Source organism: Pristiophorus japonicus, chromosome 33 (genome assembly GCF_044704955.1).
Source record: "Pristiophorus japonicus isolate sPriJap1 chromosome 33, sPriJap1.hap1, whole genome shotgun sequence".
Classification (NCBI taxonomy): Eukaryota; Metazoa; Chordata; class Chondrichthyes; family Pristiophoridae; genus Pristiophorus; species Pristiophorus japonicus.
In genome coordinates, this window is record NC_092009.1 from 2,653,318 (window position 1) to 2,662,282 (window position 8,965).

Sequence of the window (8,965 nt, forward strand, 5' to 3'; positions counted from 1 at the left end):
CGTTCCTCTCTGCTCCCACTCTGTAAATAACCGCTCCTCTCTGCTCCCACTCTGGAACCAGCCGCTTCTCTCTGCTCCCACTCTGGAAGCAGCCGCTCCTCTCTGCTCCCACTCTGGAAACAGCCGCTCCTCTCTGCTCCCACTCTGCAACCAGCCGCTCCTCTCTGCTCCCACTCTGGAACGAGCCGCACCTCTCTGCTCCAACTCTGGAACTAGCCGCTCCTGTCTGCTCCCACTCTGTCAACAGCCCCTCCTCTCTGCTCCCACTCTGTAACCAGCAGCCCATCTCTGCTGCAACTCTGTAACCAGCCGCTCCTCATTCTGAGCTTCTGTATCCAGCTCTTCCTCTCTGCTCCCACTCATTAACCAGCCGCTCCTCTCTGCTCCCACTCTGTAAACAGCCGTTCCTCTCTGCTCCCACTCTGTAAATAGCCGCTCCTCTCTGCTCCCACTCTGGAACCAGCCGCTCCTCTCTGCACCCACTCTGGAACCAGCCGCTCCTCTCTGCTCCCACTCTGGAACCAGCCGCTCCTCTCTGCTCCCACTCTGGAACCAGCCGCTACTCTCTGCTCCCACTCTGGAACCAGCCGCTCCTCTCTGCTCCCACTCTGTAACCAGCCGCTCCTCATTCCCTGCCTCTGTAACCATCCGCTCATCTCTGATCCCACTCTGCAACCTGCCGCTCCTCTCTGCTCCCACTCAATAAACAGCTGCTCCTCTCTGCTCCAACTCCGTAAACAGCCGCTCCTCTCAGCTCCCACTCTGTAAACAGCCGCTCCTCTCTGCTCCCGCTCCGTCAACAGCCCCTCCTCTCTGCTCCCACTCTGTAAATAGCCGCTCCTCTCTGCTCCCACTCTGGAACCAGCCGCTTCTCTCTGCTCCCACTCTGGAACCAGCCGCTCCTCTCTGCTCCCACTCTGGAAACAGCCGCTCCTCTCTGCTCCCACTCTGTAACCAGCCGCTCCTCTCTGCTCCCACTCTGGAACGAGCCGCTCCTCTCTGCTCCCACTCTGTAACCAGCCGCTCCTCTCTGCTCCCACTCTGTAAACAGCGGCTCCTCTCTGCTCCAACTCCGTCAACTGCCCCTCCTCTCTGCTCCCACTCTGTAACCAGCCGCTCCTCTCTGCTCCCACTCTGTAACCAGTCGCTCCTCTCTGCTCTCACTCTGTAAACTGCCTCTCCTCTCTGCACCCACTCTGTAACCAGCCGCTACTCTCTGCTCCCACTCTGGAACCAGCCGCTCCTCTCTGCTCCCACTCTGGAACCAGCCGCTCATCTCTGCTCCCACTCTGGAACCAGCCGCTCCTCTCTGCTCCCACTCTGGAACCAGCCGCTCCACTCTGCTCCCACTCTGTAACCAGCCGCTCCTCATTCCCTGCCTCTGTAACCATCCGCTCATCTCTGATCCCACTCTGCAACCTGCCGCTCCTCTCTGCTCCCACTCAATAAACAGCTGCTCCTCTCTGCTCCAACTCCGTAAACAGCCGCTCCTCTCAGCTCCCACTCTGTAAACAGCCGCTCCTCTCTGCTCCCGCTCCGTCAACAGCCCCTCCTCTCTGCTCCCACTCTGTAAATAGCCGCTCCTCTCTGCTCCCACTCTGGAACCAGCCGCTTCTCTCTGCTCCCACTCTGGAACCAGCCGCTCCTCTCTGCTCCCACTCTGGAAACAGCCGCTCCTCTCTGCTCCCACTCTGTAACCAGCCGCTCCTCTCTGCTCCCACTCTGGAACGAGCCGCTCCTCTCTGCTCCCACTCTGTAACCAGCCGCTCCTCTCTGCTCCCACTCTGTAAACAGCGGCTCCTCTCTGCTCCCACTCCGTCAACTGCCCCTCCTCTCTGCTCCCACTCTGTAACCAGCCGCTCCTCTCTGCTCCCACTCTGTAACCAGTCGCTCCTCTCTGCTCTCACTCTGTAAACTGCCTCTCCTCTCTGCTCCCACTCTGGAACGAGCCGCTCCTCTCTGCTCCCACTCTGTAACCAGCCGCTCCTCTCTGCTCCCACTCTGGAACCAGCCGCTCCTCTCTGCTCCCACTCTGGAACCAGCCGCTCATCTCTGCTCCCACTCTGGAACCAGCCGCGCCTCTCTGCTCCCACTCTGGAACCAGCCGCTCCACTCTGCTCCCACTCTGTAACCAGCCGCTCCTCTCTGCTCCCAATCTGGAAGCAGCCGCTCCTCTCTGCCCCCACTCTGTAACAAGCCTCTCCTCTCTGCTGCAACTCTATAACCAGCCGCTCCTCATTCTCTGCCTCAGTAACCAGCCGCTCCTCTCTGCTCCCGCTCTGTAAACAGCCGCTTCTCTCTGCTCCCACTCTGGAACCAGCCGCTCCTCTCTGCTCCCACTCTGGAACCAGCCGCTCCTCTCTGCTCCCATTCTGGAACCAGCCGCTCCTCTCTGCTCCCACTCTGGAACCAGCCGCTCCTCTCTGATCCCACTCTGCAACCTGCCGCTCCTCTCTGCTCCCACTCAATAAACAGCTGCTCCTCTCTGCTCCAACTCCGTAAACAGCCGCTCCTCTCAGCTCCCACTCTGAAAATAGCCGCTCCTCTCTGCTCCCACTCTGGAACCAGCCGCTTCTCTCTGCTCCCACTCTAGAACCAACCGCTCCTCTCTGCTCCCACTCTGGAAACAGCCGCTCCTCTCTGCTCCCACTCTGTAACCAGCCGCTCCTCTCTGCTCCCACTCTGGAACGAGCCGCTCCTCTCTGCTCCCACTCTGTAACCAGCCGCTCCTCTCTGCTCCCACTCTGAAAACAGCGGCTCCTCTCTGCTCCCACTCCGTCAACTGCCCCTCCTCTCTGCTCCCACTCTGTAACCAGCCGCTCCTCTCTGCTCCCACTCTGTAACCAGTCGCTCCTCTCTGCTCCCACTCTGTAAACTGCCTCTCCTCTCTGCACCCACTTTGTAACCAGCCGCTACTCTCTGCTCCCACTCTGGAACCAGCCGCTCCTCTCTGCTCCCACTCTGAAACCAGCCGCTCCTCTCTGCTCCCACTCTGGAACCAGCCGCTCCTCTCTGCTCCCACTCTGGAACCAGCCGCTCCACTCTGCTCCCACTCTGTAACCAGCCGCTCCTCTCTGCTCCCAATCTGGAAGCAGCCGCTCCTCTCTGCCCCCACTCTGTAACAAGCCTCTCCTCTCTGCTGCAACTCTATAACCAGCCGCTCCTCATTCTCTGCCTCAGTAACCAGCCGCTCCCATCTGCTCCCACTCTGTAAACAGTGGCTCCTCTCTGCTCCCACTCCGTCAACAGCCCCTCCTCTCTGCTCGAACTCTGTAAACAGCCGTTCCTCTCTGCTCCCACTCCGTAGCCAGCCGCTCCTCTCTGCTCCCACTCTGTAAACAGCCGTTCCTCTCTGCTCCCACTCTGTAAATAGCCGCTCCTCTCTGCTCCCACTCTGGAACCAGCCGCTTCTCTCTGCTCCCACTCTGGAACCAGCCGCTCCTCTCTGCTCCCACTCTGGAAACAGCCGCTCCTCTCTGCTCCCACTCTGCAACCAGCCGCTCCTCTCTGCTCCCATTCTGGAACCAGGCGCTCCTCTCTGCTCCCACTCTGTAAACAGCCGTTCCTCTCTGCTCCCACTCTGTAAATAGCCGATCCTCTCTGCTCCCACTCTGGAACCAGCCGCTTCTCTCTGCTCCCACTCTGGAACCAGCCGCTCCTCTCTGCTCCCACTCTGGAACGAGCCGCTCCTCTCTGCTCCCACTCTGTAACCAGCCGCGCCTCTCTGCTCCCACTCTGTAAACAGCGGCTCCTCTCTGCTCCCACTCCGTCAACTGCCCCTCCTCTCTGCTCCCACTCTGTAACCAGCCGCTCCTCTCTGCTCCCACTCTGTAACCAGTCGCTCCTCTCTGCTCTCACTCTGTAAACTGCCTCTCCTCTCTGCACCCACTCTGTAACCAGCCGCTACTCTCTGCTCCCACTCTGGAACCAGCCGCTCCTCTCTGCTCCCACTCTGGAACCAGCCGCTCATCTCTGCTCCCACTCTGGAACCAGCCGCTCCTCTCTGCTCCCACTCTGGAACCAGCCGCTCCACTCTGCTCCCACTCTGTAACCAGCCGCTCCTCATTCCCTGCCTCTGTAACCATCCGCACATCTCTGATCCCACTCTGCAACCTGCCGCTCCTCTCTGCTCCCACTCCATAAACAGCTGCTCCTCTCTGCTCCAACTCCGTAAACAGCCGCTCCTCTCAGCTCCCACTCCGTAAACAGCCGCTCCTCTCAGCTCCCACTCTGTAAACAGCCGCTCCTCTCTGCTCCCGCTCCGTCAACAGCCCCTCCTCTCTGCTCCCACTCTGTAAATAGCCGCTCCTCTCTGCTCCCACTCTGGAACCAGCCGCTTCTCTCTGCTCCCACTCTGGAACCAGCCGCTCCTCTCTGCTCCCACTCTGGAAACAGCCGCTCCTCTCTGCTCCCACTCTGTAACCAGCCGCTCCTCTCTGCTCCCACTCTGGAACGAGCCGCTCCTCTCTGCTCCCACTCTGTAACCAGCCGCTCCTCTCTGCTCCCACTCTGTAAACAGCGGCTCCTCTCTGCTCCCACTCCGTCAACTGCCCCTCCTCTCTGCTCCCACTCTGTAACCAGCCGCTCCTCTCTGCTCTCACTCTGTAAACTGCCTCTCCTCTCTGCACCCACTCTGGAAACAGCCGCTCCTCTCTGCTCCCACTCTGTAACCAGCCGCTCCTCTCTGCTCCCACTCTGGAACGAGCCGCTCCTCTCTGCTCCCACTCTGTAACCAGCCGCTCCTCTCTGCTCCCACTCTGTAAACAGCGGCTCCTCTCTGCTCCCACTCCGTCAACTGCCCCTCCTCTCTGCTCCCACTCTGTAAATAGCCGCTCCTCTCTGCTCCCACTCTGGAACCAGCCGCTTCTCTCTGCTCCCACTCTGTAACCAGCCGCTCCTCTCTGCTCCAACTCCGTAAACAGCCGCTCCTCTCAGCTCCCACTCCGTAAACAGCCGCTCCTCTCTGCACCCACTCTGTAACCAGCCGCTACTCTCTGCTCCCACTCTGGAACCAGCCGCTCCTCTCTGCTCCCACTCTGGAACCAGCCGCTCATCTCTGCTCCCACTCTGGAACCAGCCGCTCCTCTCTGCTCCCACTCTGGAACCAGCCGCTCCACTCTGCTCCCACTCTGTAACCAGCCGCTCCTCTCTGCTCCCAATCTGGAAGCAGCCGCTCCTCTCTGCCCCCACTCTGTAACAAGCCTCTCCTCTCTGCTGCAACTCTATAACCAGCCGCTCCTCATTCTCTGCCTCAGTAACCAGCCGCTCCTCTCTGCTCCCGCTCTGTAAACAGCCGCTTCTCTCTGCTCCCACTCTGGAACCAGCCGCTCCTCTCTGCTCCCACTCTGGAACCAGCCGCTCCTCTCTGCTCCCATTCTGGAACCAGCCGCTCCTCTCTGCTCCCACTCTGGAACCAGCCGCTCCTCTCTGATCCCACTCTGCAACCTGCCGCTCCTCTCTGCTCCCACTCAATAAACAGCTGCTCCTCTCTGCTCCAACTCCGTAAACAGCCGCTCCTCTCAGCTCCCACTCTGTAAATAGCCGCTCCTCTCTGCTCCCACTCTGGAACCAGCCGCTTCTCTCTGCTCCCACTCTGGAACCAGCCGCTCCTCTCTGCTCCCACTCTGGAAACAGCCGCTCCTCTCTGCTCCCACTCTGTAACCAGCCGCTCCTCTCTGCTCCCACTCTGGAACCAGCCGCTCCTCTCTGCTCCCACTCTGTAACCAGCCGCTCCTCTCTGCTCCCACTCTGGAACAAGCCGCTCCTCTCTGCTCCCACTCTGGAACCAGCCGCTCCACTCTGCTCCCACTCTGTAACCAGCCGCTCCTCTCTGCTCCCAATCTGGAAGCAGCCGCTCCTCTCTGCCCCCACTCTGTAACAAGCCTCTCCTCTCTGCTGCAACTCTATAACCAGCCGCTCCTCATTCTCTGCCTCAGTAACCAGCCGCTCCTCTCTGCTCCCGCTCTGTAAACAGCCGCTTCCGTCTGCTCCCACTCTGGAACCAGCCGCTCCTCTCTGCTCCCACTCTGGAACCAGCCGCTCCTCTCTGCTCCCATTCTGGAACCAGGCGCTCCTCTCTGCTCCCACTCTGAAATTATCCGCTCCCATCTGCTCCCACTCTGGAAACAGCCGCTCCTCTCTGCTCGAACTCTGTAAACAGCCGTTCCTCTCTGCTCCCACTCCGTAGCCAGCCGCTCCTCTCTGCTCCCACTCTGTAAACAGCCGTTCCTCTCTGCTCCCACTCTGTAAATAGCCGCTCCTCTCTGCTCCCACTCTGGAACCAGCCGCTTCTCTCTGCTCCCACTCTGGAACCAGCCGCTCCTCTCTGCTCCCACTCTGGAAACAGCCGCTCCTCTCTGCTCCCACTCTGCAACCAGCCGCTCCTCTCTGCTCCCATTCTGGAACCAGGCGCTCCTCTCTGCTCCCACTCTGAAATTATCCGCACCCATCTGCTCCCACTCTGTAAACAGTGGCTCCTCTCTGCTCCCACTCCGTCAACAGCCCCTCCTCTCTGCTCGAACTCTGTAAACAGCCGTTCCTCTCTGCTCCCACTCCGTAGCCAGCCGCTCCTCTCTGCTCCCACTCTGTAAACAGCCGTTCCTCTCTGCTCCCACTCTGTAAATAGCCGCTCCTCTCTGCTCCCACTCTGGAACCAGCCGCTTCTCTCTGCTCCCACTCTGGAACCAGCCGCTCCTCTCTGCTCCCACTCTGGAAACAGCCGCTCCTCTCTGCTCCCACTCTGCAACCAGCCGCTCCTCTCTGCTCCCATTCTGGAACGAGCCGCACCTCTCTGCTTCCACTCTGGAACTAGCCGCTCCTATCTGCTCCCACTCTGCAAACAGCGGCTCCTCTCTGCTCCCACTCCGTCATCAGCCCCTCCTCTCTGTTCCAACTCTGTAAACAGCCGTTCCTCTCTGCTCCAACTCCTTAGCCAGCTGCTCCTCTCTGCTCCCACTCTGTAAACAGCAGTTCCTCTCTGCTCCCACTCTGTAAATAGCCGCTCCTCTCTGCTCCCACTCTGGAACCAGCCGCTTCTCTCTGCTCCCACTCTGGAACCAGCCGCTCCTCTCTGCTCCCACTCTGGAAACAGCCGCTCATCTCTGCTCCCACTCTGCAACCAGCCGCTCGTCTCTGCTCCCACTCTGGATCGAGCCGCTCCTCTCTGCTCCCACTCTGTAACCAGCCGCTCCTCTCTGCTCCCACTCTGTAAACAGCGGCTCCTCTCTGCTCCCACTCCATCAACAGCCCCTCCTCTCTGCTCGAACTCTGTAAACAGCCGTTCCTCTCTGCTCCCACTCCGTAGCCAGCCGCTCCTCTCTGCTCCCACTCTGTAAACAGCCGTTCCTCTCTGCTCCCACTCTGTAAATAGCCGCTCCTCTCTGCTCCCACTCTGGAACCAGCCGCTTCTCTCTGCTCCCACTCTGGAACCAGCCGCTCCTCTCTGCTCCCACTCTGGAAACAGCCGCTCCTCTCTGCTCCCACTCTGGAACGAGCCGCACTTCTCTGCTTCCACTCTGGAACTAGCCGCTCCTATCTGCTCCCACTCTGTAAACAGCGGCTCCTCTCTGCTCCCACTCCGTCATCAGCCCCTCCTCTCTGCTCCAACTCTGTAAACAGCCGTTCCTCTCTGCTCCCACTCCTTAGCCAGCTGCTCCTCTCTGCTCCCACTCTGTAAACAGCCGTTCCTCTCTGCTCCCACTCTGTAAATAGCCGCTCCTCTCTGCCCTCACTCTGGAACCAGCCGCTTCTCTCTGCTCCCACTCTGGAACCAGCCGCTCCTCTCTGCTCCCATTCTGGAAACAGCCGCTCCTCTCTGCTCCCACTCTGCAACCAGCCGCTCGTCTCTGCTCCCACTCTGGATCGAGCCGCTCCTCTCTGCTGCCACTCTGTAACCAGCCGCTCCTCTCTGCTCCCACTCTGTAAACAGCGGCTCCTCTCTGCTCCCACTCCGTCAACAGCCCCTCCTCTCTGCTCCCACTCTGTAACCATCCGCTCCTCTCTGCTCCCACGCTATAACCAGCCGCTCCTCTCTGCTCCCACTCTGTAAACAGCCGCTCCTCTCTGCTCCCACTCTGTAACCAGCCGCTCCTCTCTGCTCCCACTCTGGAACCAGCCGCTCCTCTCTGCTCCCACTCTGGAACCAGCCGCTCCTCTCTGCTCCCACTCTGGAACCAGCCGCTCCTCTCTGCTCCCACTCTGGAACCAGCCACTCCTCTCTGCTCCCACTCTGTAAACAGCGGCTCCTCTCTGCTCCCACTACGTCAACTGCCCCTCCTCTCTGCTCCCACTCTGTAACCAGCCGCTCCTCTCTGCTCCCACTCTGTAACCAGTCGCTCCTCTCTGCTCCCACTCTGTAAACTGCCTCTCCTCTCTGCACCCACTCTGTAACCAGCCGCTACTCTCTGCTCCTACTCTGGAACCAGCCGCTCCTCTCTGCTCCCACTCTGGAACCAGCCGCTCCTCTCTGCTCCCACTCTGGAACCAGCCGCTCCTCTCTGCTCCCACTCTGGAACCAGCCGCTCCACTCTGCTCCCACTCTGTAACCAGTCGCTCCTCTCTGCTCCCAATCTGGAAGCAGCCGCTCCTCTCTGCCCCCACTCTGTAACAAGCCTCTCCTCTCTGCTGCAACTCTATAACCAGCCGCTCCTCATTCTCTGCCTCAGTAACCAGCCGCTCCTCTCTGCTCCCGCTCTGTAAACAGCCGCTTCTCTCTGCTCCCACTCTGGAACCAGCCGCTCCTCTCTGCTCCCACTCTGGAACCAGCCGCTCCTCTCTGCTCCCATTCTGGAACGAGCCGCACCTCTCTGCTTCCACTCTGGAACTAGCCGCTCCTATCTGCTCCCACTCTGTAAACAGCGGCTCCTCTCTGCTCCCACTCCGTCAACAGCCCCTCCTCTCTGTTCCAACTCTGTAAACAGCCGTTCCTCTCTGCTCCCACTCCTTAGCCAGCTGCTCCTCTCTGCTC